General features: G+C 41.3%; 1 long non-coding RNA gene across 2 annotated transcripts in view; it reads right to left on the reverse strand.

Annotated features, from left to right (window-relative positions):
• Positions 1–269: 269 nt before the first annotated feature.
• The window catches only part of LOC139017411 (uncharacterized), a 94142-nt gene continuing 80937 nt past the window's right edge, over positions 270–13474 (reverse strand). The window contains exons 4-5 of one of the 2 annotated variants that reach the window (XR_011472858.1): positions 7491–7561; positions 270–557 (exon numbers count right to left, since the gene is read on the reverse strand). This is a non-coding gene — a long non-coding RNA (uncharacterized lncRNA). The remainder of the gene's footprint in view (positions 558–7490; positions 7562–13474) is intronic. The other variant, XR_011472859.1, reaches the window with a different exon arrangement.

Here is a 13474-nt window from a genome sequence, read left to right on the forward strand (position 1 = left end):
GGATCCCCATAACCTAAACTGGAAGCTTAAAATTGATAGCCACTGTTATGATCATCATCATGATTAACATAGATACAACCATATCAATATCAATAAAGCCTTTAAGTGTTATAATTTCCTTATGAGAATAGTGCTTTTAGAAACAGAGGAAAAACCATAGTGGTATTTCTTATGAATACTTACCATTATATCACAAATTATCTCATTTCCTCCTCCCAGAAACCCCATATTTCCCATGAATCAAAGGATTTCATAATAAATGAGCTGAGTTAACTTTTACACAGTAACTTTATTTAAATCTGGATTACTTCCCTAACTTGGTCAAATCAAATGAGAGATTCTCGTGCAGAACAGCAGCTTCATCAAGGAAGGTGCCGGCTTCCTTCCTCCTTCCATCCATCTGTCCACCAAGTCCTGTTCAGCTGTCATTTCATTCAGCACGCTGGGGATGGCAGGATGGGCTCCCAACACCAAGGCGGCTTTCAGTTCTTCCAAAAACGGTGTCTTGACTTCCTTATCATTTCACATCACAATTTTCTCAGCGTTTGGTCAAGGAACTGATAAAAGTGGAAGAGTTATTTACTGTAAAACACGTAGTATCTTTGCTCAATTTGAAACCACTGATCTTCCTGTTTCTCTGTTACCGTCAGATAATCCACCATGTTGGGTGGGGTGTGCATGAAACCACCACCTAAGATCTCACCAGGGGAGGGGAATGACCACAGGATGTCATCATCTGTGGTCAGAAAAGTGGCAAATGTTCAGCAAATGTTCCCGTTTGCATAGCTGAGAAGATGCTCCATGTCCACCATGCTGCTGAAACTTAAGATCTCTTTCATTAAGCCTCCTCCACTCACCCTATATGCTGACAAGACTTTTTCTTAAAAATATATTTTATTGATTTTTATACAGAGAGGAAGGGAGAAGGATAGAGTTAGAAACAGCGATGAGAGAGAAACATCGATCAGCTGTCTCCTGCACACCCCCTACTGGGGATGTGCCCGCAACCAAGGTACATGCCCTTGACCGGAATTGAACCTGGGACCCTTCTGTCCGCAGGCTGACGCTCTATACACTGAGCCAAACCGGTTAGGGCCTGACAAGACTTTTAATACTATCTATGACTTGGTGTATTAATCATAGTGAGATTTACTAGTATAGTGACTAATATTTATTATATACAATTAGCCCAACATGGTGCTTGGTAGGTACTGCCTCTCAGTTGATCCTCACAACAATCTTCTGGGGTAAGCATTATTCTCTTTTTCACATGAGAAAATTGGCTCAGAGAAGGCAAGTGGCTTGCTCAGGATAGTTTAATGATCCAAGTGCCAGGCTTAAGGCCCAATCCAGTGCCCATGATCTTTTAATTTCCTTGCCCCACCCCCCCCCCCCCCCTACACATGAATCCCATCTAGAATAGAGAGCGCCACACTTAGGTCGTCCTTCCTGCCCTACTTGCTCACTCCCACTGTTTGTGTCCTTGTCTATGTCCTTCATAGTATTTAAGTTCCTCTGAGGGGAAGATAATCTATTCATCTTTGTATTCCTTCCCAGAAAAGAGAACACAGTAAGGTCGCAGTAAGTGCATTTCCGGTGAAAACACTTACACAAACCAAAATACAGTGCCATGGCAAGAATTTCTGACTTCTACTTCAAAATCACAGAAAAGCTCCTGTTTTAAAATTAATAATGAATCACATCACTTGTATAGCCAATGTGATAGTAGCTATGGAATGACTAAACAGTAAAACTCCCTTTTTACTTTGGCTCCAAATTGCACATCCTTTTGTTGTCCAAAGCCAGAGAGAATAAAATTCTCTCTCAGGGTAATGAGTGCACAGGAGGAAAGCTTTCCCCTTTACAGAAGTTTGGCTTCCTGGGCGCAGTTGCAGACTGAGAGGCAGAGTTGCTGGCATTCGTAGTTAAGACTGGGACACCTGAAAGTATTCATTCCAAGTGGAATGGAAGAAAAATGGAACAAATGGGTGTATAGGGATCAGTAAGCCAGGAAAGAAAACAGACCGAGTTGGTAATAACACTGTACATTTACAGAGCATTTCCTATCTTCCAGGCACTTACTTACATTATTTGTTTTCATCCTTACGACAGTCTGAGGGGTAGATACATTTTAAAGATGTAGAAAAGAATCTTAAAGAATTTAAGTAACTTGCCCAAGGCCTCGTTGGTGATAAAGGTAGAGCTGAGAAAATTGAACCCATGTTTCTCTGACTCCAAAGTCTAAGCTCTTAAACATTAATGCTAATCATTAACTGCATTTGCCTAACCATGTCATCGGTTCCGTGGTAAGCAAGCCTAGAGGTAAAATACCAGAAATACTGCATATTATTTATTTATTTTTTACTTATATTTATGTAAAAGCTAAATGTATAGTTCTCATAAGATGAATGTTCTTCCAAATTAATCTTTTAGTTGGCAATATAGGTCTGGGCTAACAACTATCTCTAGATAACATACAGGGGCATCTGGACTCAGTATCTCCAAACTGACCACTTTATTCAAAAACTGATACTCAGAGTGGGCAGACCAGATAAGCAGCGGGCGTTACCACTTGAGCCTGATGAAAATGCTGTTTGTTTCACTTATATTTGTAGAGTGGATTATGGTCTACCAGCCATGTCATATATAGTATTTCATTTGCTCCTCTAAGGAAAATTATGAGCTAGGTAAGGTAAATAATATCTCTATTATACAGATGGGGACATTCACCCAGAATTAGAAACCTAATTCTACTAAACTGACTCCAGTTCAGGTCCTGAGGATCTAAATCCCAAATAAATGAACCCTTTTAATCCTTCAATAGTGCAGATTGAACTATGCTCAAGACTTGACTCTATTACCCATCTCCTTTGTCAAATAAGGGAACAAGGATATGTATCTTACAGGACTGTCACACAATCAAATAATGCAGGGAAAGCCCCTTCAATAAAGCAGTGAACAGAAAATATGCAGATCTTGTTCTCAAGGACCTTGTAGTCTGGACTGAGGAGGTGAAGAGTGAAACACACTTAATAATCAAGTTGCAGTAATAGTGTTATGAAGGAAGAATACAGAGCATTATGCAAGCACTCAGTAGGTTGAGCTACGCTCCTGTGTGGCTGAGGGAAGGCCTCCCTAGGCAGTGATAGCTAAACTGAGATCTGAAGGATGAGTGGCAATTAACTAGGTGAGGTGGGAGGAATGGGTGTGGGTCATCATTGATGAGGGAGTCTGATGCCTTGAGGAATAAAGAAATGACTGTGTGCCTGGAGTGTAAGGGGCTCCAGGAAAAAAGGTATGAAAAGATGCTGGTGAGGTAGGCTGCCTCCAGGCCATGTGGAACCTTGAAAGTCAAGTTAAAATATTTGAATTTGATCCTAAGGGCAACAGGAAGTGATCAAAGGGCTTTAGGCAGGTGCCCACTTCTCCTTTCAGGATCTAGGATAAGCCACCTCTGCTCCAGTCACATAATATAGTTTCTGTTCCCTCTATGCAAGAATTAGCCTCCAAATTTTAAAAGTACGTTGAAAACCAGTGTACACATTTCTGGGAAGTTTGTTTATCCATTATTTGAGTTGAGCAAACATTTATCAAACATCAACCATGTACATACTGGGTGCTGGGGATACAGAGGTGGCTAAGATAGAGGCCCTTTACATTAAGAGCTCACGGTTTGGGCCCTAACTGGTTTGGCTCAGTGGATAGAGCGTCGGCCTGCAGACTGAAAGGTCCCAGGTTTGATTCCGGCCAAGGGCATGTACCTTGGTTGCGGGCACATCCCCAGTAGGGGGTGTGCAGAAGGCAGCTGATCAATGTTTCTCTCTCATTGATGTTTCTAACTCTCTATCACTCTTCCTTCCTCTCTGTATAAAAATCAATAAAATATATTTTTTTAAAAAAAGAGCTCACGGTTTGGGGTACAGGTAGACCAGAAGAATAAATAAGTAATCACAATAAAGTAGGATATATTACAAGAGAAGAATTGCAGGAAGGGATTAGCTCACAGAGCCTAGGGTTAGGGGAAATTTTTAGAAGAGGCGATTGGCCCCATAGTATGTGCTCAATACATGTTGAGTGATACATGTTGTAAAAATCACAGTTTAAGCAGAGTCTTCCCCCCACCCCAACTTTATTGAGATGTAACTGACATGTAACAATGTGTGAGTATGAAATGTACCACATGTTGATTTGATATACTTATATATTCAAATGATTACCACCATAACATTATTGAGCTGAGTCTTAAAGGATGAGAGGAAGTTTACCAGGGAATGAACAAGATTAAAAATACCATGAAAGTGGTCTTGAGATTAGTTTATCAGAAGTCAACTGAATGGGCTGAAAGGGAGAGATTATAGGTGAGAAAACCAAGTAAAAACCTGGGGCAGTAACCCCGTGAAAGATGAAGAGGACTTGATATTCACTCAACAGTACTCCTGACTGTACTCAGTTTGCCTGGCACTAAGTTGCACTTGGTGGTACAGTGTCTGGCTTGAATCTCTCCATGAATGGATGTCTGTTCTCCTTCATAGGAGCAGAGACCATCTACTAAAATCCTTACAGCACTTAAATTCTATGTTCTGTACCCCATGTGCACCTATCAAAAGTCAAGTTGACAACTGGATTCACCGAGCTGTAGTGGGAGTGAGGCGTCCTGAAAAGGGGAAGAAGGAGAAGACTTTCCCTCTACTCTGTACCATAGGCACTCTTCCTCCCATAAGAGAGTAGGCAGATCTCTCTCTCTCTCTCTCTCTTATTCTCTCTCTTCTCCCTCCCTATCTCTCTCTGAGAGAGAGAGAGAGAGAGAGAGAGAGAGAGAGAGATGAGAGAGAAACACACCCCAACTGGGGATTAAACTCGGTATGTGCCCTGACAGAGAATTGAACCCACCACTTTTTGGTGTACAGGACTATGCTCCAACCAACTGAGCCACATTGGCCAGGGCAATAGGCAGATCTTAAACTCAGCCAAACGTGCGTGTTATCCGTCCCTTCCAAAGCCTTTTTCTTTCTCAGTTGCATCTACTTACCTTAGCTGGAAACCTCAAGATAATACTGGAAGCCAAAGACAAACTATGGGGGAAAAGGGGTCATTTTTTAGGCTACTAAGTGGTAGAACTGGGACTCCAGTTCAGGTTCTGAGGATCTAAATCCCAAATAAGTGAACATCTATTCCTTTTAATCCCTTTTCCTCCAGTATCTTCAAAAGAGTTTTTCCTCTCATTCACTCATAGAAAGAAGCAAGTGATCCTAAGATCCAGCAATGCCACTTCTCTAAATCTACTCTAGAGACATATGTACACAAAGAACAATGGATAAACGTATTCTTCCTACAAGAGAGGAAAAATGGGAACAGCCTAAATAAAAACAGTCAATTAATACAACACATGCTAAATAAACCATAGCACATTCATAACACAGGATACTGTGCAACAGCTAAAATTATAAGCATTAATACAGAAAGCACTCCAAGACTGATTGCTTAGTGGGGAAGGCAATTTGAAGAATGTTAGGTATTGTATTATATCACTGATGTGAAAAATAACTAATGACAAGAGGACAACCTCGAACAGTAATTTGTTTCCTGTGGCTACATACAGAAGCATTAAATGCATAGAAACTGGTAATAGCAATTACCTCTGGCAAGGTGGGAAGAGAACTGGGGCTGGAAATGATGGTCAAAAAGAATTAATCCTGGTACTATGTTTTTGGCAAAATTTATTAAAAATGGATGCTGTTCATTTTTATGTCCACAGATATAAAGAAATTAGTAATTTATACTTCCATTTAAAAGGAAGTAGATACTGCCCTAGCCAGTTTGGCTCAGTAGGACCTGAAGGGTCTGGGGTTCGATTCCTGACAAGGGCACATACCTCGGTTTATAGGCTCAAACCCTGGCCCTGGTTGGGGCGTGCGCAGGAAGCAACCAATCAATGTCTCTCTCTCACGTTGATGTTTCTCTCTCGTCTGTCTCACCCCTTCCCTTCCACTCTCTCTAAAAATCAATGGAAAAATATCCTTGTGTTAGGAGTAACAAAAAGAGAGAAAAAAGAAGGTACTAATTATTATGTTCTGAATTATTCCATTTTTAAAAAATAAATATATGCATAAAAAGGTTTGAGATAATTTTATATTAAAAGTTCATAGTTGTTTCTACATCGATGGGGCTCTAGTTGTGTTTTCTTTTCCTCTTTATTTCTTAATTTTTCTATTAGGAATGAGTAATAAGAAAAATTATATTTTAAATAAAATGATATGAGTAAACTGAGCTAGGAATAATGAAAGAGAGAAAGGTAAGAGGAAGAAATGCATAGTGGCAGAGAATAATGTAGGGAAGAGATGTTATTGGGATTTTTTTAAAGAGATTTTTTTATTTTCCATAGAGTTGAGGGGAAAAATATTTTTGTTCTCAGAGTTTTTCAGGATAATTTCCAAGCCATCAAGTTCCTAACCATAACCAAAGATGATGATTTTACAAGAAAGCCAATATAAACATAGTAAATGTTTATACTTCTATATTAATAACATGACATTGGAACTGCACAAGTTCTTTCACATTGGCTCTATTTTATTTTTCTAAAAAATTTCCATTCGAGTCCCCTTTAAAAATATAACACCTCCACCCCCACTCCATGGCTTTAAATTTCAAGAAAAGGCATGACTAGATGAACAGAGCAACATTTAGGAGTGGACCATGGAGTGCAGGAACGGAGGGAGGTGGGAGGAAGAAAGGTAAGCATTTGGGCAGGAACTGGAGGGGAAGACTTTTTGCGGGACTACTTTCGTGTGTATTCGGGTCATCTGGGGATCTTGTGCAAATGCAGATTTTGATGCAGCGCGTCTCGGTGGGACTCCCAAGTGATACCCATTCTGCTGGTCCATGGACAACTTTGAGCAACAGGTCTCAGTCGGGGAATTTGCTCTTCCACTCTGGCCCAACTGCATTTCCCTTTAGAAACCTCTGGCTGTGATAACCTCTTTCTTTCTAAACTAATGTTGCTTTTCCATCAAAATACCAAATAATAGAAACTTTTCAGAAAGTCATTTTACCACATTACAAGGTATATAGTTCAAGGCCCTAGGCATGGAAGTGAGTGAAATGGAAAACAGAATATGGACTGGGCAGGAGCTCCTGAAATACAGATGTTGTTTGGTATCTAGGGCGTGGTATTCTGGAAAAAGCCCTGGGCTGGATGTCAGAAGACCTGGTTTCATTAACTAGCTGTGTGCCTTTGTGCCGGTCTTCTCTCTGGTTCTGTTTCCTTTTCTGCCAAATCAAAGAAATGGTCTGCATGGCTTCTAAAATCTTTTCAGCTCAGACACTTGAGGAATCTCTAAGGAGAACCCGTATCAGCAGGCAGGGAAGGAAAGAACAATGTGCCGCCACACACGTGGCTGCCAAGGATCGTGAGCACGTGATATAATGATGGAGGAATTTTCCCTTGTCTGCCCAGACGCAAAAATGTTAGAGTGAGAGACTGGGAAACTTGCCTGGTATGAAATCCTAGTACCACGACTTCCTGGTCTTGGCAATTTAAAGTCTTGGGAATCTGTCCCAGCCCCTGTAAAATAAGGCAGACTGTGTTAACAGGCTCTCTAAGAACCTCAGTGTGGCTCTGGCAGCTTTCAGATGCGAAGGTCCTCAATCCTTGGGGCCACCCCCAGGTTCCACCTCATTCCCTTACACTGATCCTCAGCCAAATTCTGAAGCCTCTTGAGCTTAGGGTCCCAGCCAAATGGCCCTACTGCTTTCCTGTTTGGGAAAGCCTCCAATTCCCGGCCAGAGGCCAAATCCAACTTTCGTAGCAACTCAACTCTTCTCTCAACAGCAACCGCAGGACCCCGAGTCTCCCAGACACTGCAGACTCTATTCAGGCCTGGAGCAGCCAAGCCCAAGGGAATTGGGCAGGGCAGACAAAGACACGTCTCTACATTTAAGATAGTCCTGTCCTTAATGTGGGGATCAGCCCCCAGTTTGATAAGCACAGTATGGGCAAGGGACCTGCTATGGTGAGATTACCCAGACTCTAAGGCAATCTCCACCTCACACCTCAACAGATCTGTACTCCTGTGGCTTTTTTAGCAAAGACTCTTAAGTCGCCTAAAAGCATGCCAGCTTCAGGAAGCTTCCTGTGGTTTGCCTAAGCCCGTGGTCGGCAAACTGCGGCTCGTGAGCCACATTCAGCTCTTTGGCCCCTTGAGTGTGGCTCTTCCTAAGCCTTAGGAGTACCCTAATTAAGTTAATAACAATGTACCTACCTATATAGTTTAAGTTTAAAAAATTTGGCTCTCAAAAGAAATTTCAATCGTTGTACTGTTGATATTTGGCTCTGTTGACTAATGAGTTTGCCGACCAGTGCGCAAACCAGGAAGAGTAGCCAGACTCCAACCATGTTCCTGAGGCTCCTGTCTCCCAGCTGACACTCACTCAGGGCCTGGCCTCCTGACATACCCACTTGGGATACGGTGACCTGCGGGCGGCAGGAGTTATTTTTCCCTCCACCCCCGGCCTCGGCTGACTGACTGGTGGGGCTGGCTGTACAAAGGCTGCTTTTATAATGTGCTTCCTTGGTATTTTTGGTGTCTGGAAAGGACCTCCTTTCCTCTCACAGTTAATTAGCAGCATCAGAGCATTTCCCTTTCCTCAACAGAAAGTCTGTTCCCGCCCCTGAGGCCAGGCAGAGGTGGCAGGTGTGGCTACATGCTCCGGGAGGTTAACCTCAAACTCAAACTTAGAGCCCTACATGGTAAGAAGCAACGTGAAATGCAGTGTGAGCTTCCATCTGGGCAGAGTGGGCAAGCAGACACAGGTCCCTGGCAAGCCAGGGGGTTGTTTTCTAGCCTCTGGATCAGGTGAGGGGGCAAGAGAGGGGGGTGGGGAACCAATGTGTGTTTGACACGTTTGTGAATTGTTCCTACAACAAAGGCTTTTTTGAAAACAACAGAGTGGAGCTTTATATGTTTGAGTGAGAAGCACACAGAAGAACCTATTGTCAGGAGGAAAGATTGCATGAGTAATTGTGCATGAGCTCAGTCTTCCCAGTTGAAATGTTAGGCGTATTAAGGGTAATTGTGGACATTCCAATGGTTTCACTTGGGAAGTGGGGGAAGGGACTCCTGGGAGGTGAGGAGGCAGGTTGTCTAGCAAGACAAAGAAGGCAGGAATCTGAAAAGCTCTTCCCCCACTTTTCCTTGCTGGTTCCCATTCTTCCTGTAGGAGGTGGTACCTGAATTGAGATACCACCTCCTACAGGAAGCCCTCCTGCCCCTTCCTCCTTCCCCCACCTCCCACTTTAGGTGTTATTGTACATATCTTCTGTCTTTTCATTATTTACTACACTGTGATGGTACTGAGAGGCTGTAGAACAGTGTGCATGGACTCCGTGGCCAGACTCCACCAGCTCCTAAGTGTATACCATAACCTTGACAAAATGCTTATCCTCTCTGGACCTCAGTTTCTTCATCTATAAATGGGAGTAATACCTACCTTCTAGGGTTGTTGAGAGGATTAAATAGGTTAACACATAGAAGGCACATAGAACAGTGCTTGACATGTAATATCCACTCAATAAATATTAGCAATTATTATTTTTATTGGTATCCTCAGTGGTTAGCACAGTTTGTAACATATCATGGGTCGGTGGTTTTTCAACCTTCATATGCATCATTATTGCTTGAGGTGAAGAGCTTTAAAAATACATGGGCCTAGGCTAAACTGCTCTAGGAGTGAAATCTGGTCATAGCATTTTGAAAAAATTCCCAGCTGATTTTATTATGCAGCCAATATCATAGGTGCTCAGTGAATATTTGTTGAATGAATGAAACAAATGAGTTCAAAATGAACAAACTCAGGTGATCCCATCCTTAGGAATGTCAACGTAATTCTGTCCCCCAGAAAGTTGCCTCTTCCTGGGGCAGGCTTAAAGAGAATAATATGATGGTGAATATAGTGGAATACAGGACAGAATTCAACATATTGCAACACTGAAGAAATAAAAAGAAAAACATTTAGCTAGAGCTAATATTAGAGATCAGTGGTATTTCCTCTTGTTCTCCCTTCTGTTTAGGTGGACTTATTGCTCAGAGAGTTACCATAACAACTCTAGCCAGAAGCTGAACTTTGACCTTCCCTCCAGTTTTAATTTTGATTTGCAACCCAATCTTTCATTTCAGTGGACATAATAAAACATGTAAAGAGCTCAAGTAAAGCATTTGTACCACTCTAATATATAATTATGTGCATGATAATAGCATAATTGTAATTAACTTCTTTACCTAGTTGGTTTACAAAATTTAAACAGACTGCTGCTTATAGAACATTATCAGGGACCTCACAATAAAAATGAAATAAAAAAAACTACAGCTAGTGCCCCTACTTTCAAGAAACTTATATATTAATGGAGGAAGTAAAGATAAACAAATATAACAGAAATTTTTGAACAGTGTATGGAAGTATGAAGTGGCCTTTGGAGTCAGCCTTTAAGTCTATTTCTTATTCTCTGTATGACATCAATTAGCTCAATTAATCTCCTGAGTTTTAGCTTCCTCATTGACCGAATGTGGATTTTGATGCCTCAGTCACAGGATTGTTGTGAGGTTTCAAATCAATAATATATGTAAGTGCCTGGCACTTGTTATTAAATGAAATTGTTTTAATTAAAAAAGAAGCCATATTCCAGCAGCACACTTTGTTGTCAGAAATTTCATTATCAAGAGGAGAGATAATATGGACAAGGAGGAAGCAAATCAAGATGGAGAACTAAGCACAAACATATGCCTGCCCTTTCACCATAAATCCTTTAAAAGACAAGAAAGATAGCTTTAAAAATTAGTAAGCCCTTACCAGCACCGGCAAACAAGAGAGGAGGCAGAAGTTATGATAAAAATATAGATAGAAAGCACTTGGAATCTGACTAACAGAGGATTCAAAGCAGAGTATTAACACACACAAAACACTTTTAAGAGAAAATTACTTTAAGGGTAGGAGCAGAGAATTTCCTAGCTCAGAGGAAGCAAATAGAAAAAATAGGAGGGGGTTGTGAAGCAGTCATCAGGGTTATTAATTTTTTTAAAGATGTTTTTATTGCATATTTTTAAGAAAGAGAGGAAGGGAGAGGGAGAAACATCAATGTGAGAGTGAAACATAAATTGGCTGCCTCCTGCACGCCCCCTACTGGGGATGGAGCCCACAATCTGGGTATGTGCACTGACCTGGAATCAAATCTGCAAACTTTTGGTTCATGGGACTATGCCCAACCCACTGAGCAACACTGGCCAGGGCAAGGGTTATTCATCTTTAAATTACCCTCTGAACAACAGACCTCTTTCTTCCCTCCAACTTTATGGCACTGTAGGGGATGGAGGGAGTGGGTGGGATAAAACACACTTATCAGTACTGGCAAACAAGAGAGGAGGCAGACGTTATGATAGTTAAGGAAGGAAATTATGTCTGGGGAGGGCACCTGCTGGCATGTAATGGCTTGTGAGAAAAGCAAGCGGGAAGTAACCTGTCAACTATGGCTGTATGGAAGTAAAGGTCTCCTTATTATGGCTTTTGGGGATGGGCGAAGGCCTGAGTGGGAGGAAAACCATTCTAAATCTGCTCTCTACCTCCTCCAAGCTACTTTCAGCGAAGTCTGCAGTCAATGTCCCCACTCACAGAGTTCCAAAGGAGCCTGTAAGGGAAATAGATCACTCACAGCTAAAATAAAAACTTAAATGAAATAGCTACTAATGAACCTATCCTTCAAACATAGATGTGAATAGAAAACCAAGGATCACCAGATACTTGAGGGAATTCAACAACTCTAAAGAAAAGGTCCAGGATGAACAAACTAAAAACTGATCCTAGAGAAAAGACAGATAAAGGAACATAAAAGAACATGCTAAAAATTCTAAGTAACATCATCCTTAGAAAGTTGTTTGAGAATATTGTAGCAGGCTACTGTGAAAAAGGAACAACTACTATGACAAAGGAAAAACAACTAACACAAACGAAATTAAAAATTATGATATGCCCTGACCGGTTTGGCTCAGTGGATAGAGCGTCGGCCTGTGGACTGAAGGGTCCCAGGTTCAATTACGGTCAAGGGCATGTACCTTGGTTGCAGGCACATCCCCAGTAGGGGGTGTGCAGGAGGCAGCTGATGGATGTTTCTCTCTCATTGATATTTCTAAATCTCTATCCCTCTCCCTTCCTCTCTGTAAAAAAATCAATAAAATACATTTTTTAAAAATTATGATAGTAAAACTAAAAAAAGCAATAGATGGGATGAATAATAGAATGAATATAACAAAAATTGGGGATGTTATTCAGAACTAAGTGTGGGGAAATCTCCCTGAATATACAGAAAAGATCAGGAATTGAGAGAAAAATTAAGAGACTGCTGCAGACTGAATTGTGTCCCCACTCCCCACCCCAAATCCATATATGTTGAAGCCCTAACTTCATTGCGACTGTTTCTAAAGATAGGGCCTCTGAAAAGGTGATGAAGAAAGCTTAAATGGGGTTATAAGGATGAAACCCGAATTCAATAGTGCTGGTGCCCTTATAAGAAGAGAAAGACACACCAGAGATATCTCTCCTCCTTATGAGGACACAGCAAGAAGGCAGCTGTCTGTAAGCCAGGAAGAGAGCCCTCACTAGAAACTGAGTTGGCCAACACTTTGATCTTATCTCCAAAACTGTGAGAAAATAAATTTCTGTTGTTTGAACCACCCAGTTATGGTATTTTGCTGTGACAACCCAAGCATAATAATATAGAGACACAAAGGGTTTATTCAAAAGTGTCTCCATTCATTCAGAAGAAGTGCCAGGAGAGCACTGAGAATTGTGGAAGAGTGATCCACTAAGAAATAATAAAAGAAAATTTCCCCGACCCAAAGAAAAACTCAAGACTTCACAGGACCTGCCAAGTGTCAGGCAACGTAAATTTTAAAAGATCCTTACTTAGACACACACTAGGGATATTTCAGAGCCAAAATAGGACACAGAGAAAAGCCTAAAAGTAGTCAGAGAAGAAAAAGTTTACCTACAAGGAAAAAGATGAGATTGGCTTTCAGACTTCTGAAAGGTAACTGAATGCTGGGCAGCAATGAAGCAATAACTTCAAATTTTGAAAGAAATTCATTTGGAGCCTAGAATTACTGTTCTCTCACATGAATGCCAAACTAGCATTCACATGAGAGAGGAAAATGAAGACATTCTTTATTTATCCTTCAGGTTGCCAAAAATGGGTAAAGTTGATAAAACCCAGCACGAGCAAGGTTTCAGGGCGAATGGCACGCTCACCTCCGTGGGAGTGCCCATTGGAAGTATGTATCAAAGGTTATCATGAGCTGTCTGCCCAGGGTGTAGGCAATAAGTGGCTTCACCAACAGAGGGTAATTTAAACAATAACTTGAAAACAATAATAATAATACAATCTTGTTGGTCTGCTACTTATTATCACCATGAACAGTGAAAATAAACAATG

Source organism: Myotis yumanensis, unplaced genomic scaffold (genome assembly GCF_028538775.1).
Source record: "Myotis yumanensis isolate MYYU_CA2020_CCGP unplaced genomic scaffold, mMyoYum1.0.hap1 SCAF_10, whole genome shotgun sequence".
Classification (NCBI taxonomy): Eukaryota; Metazoa; Chordata; class Mammalia; order Chiroptera; family Vespertilionidae; genus Myotis; species Myotis yumanensis.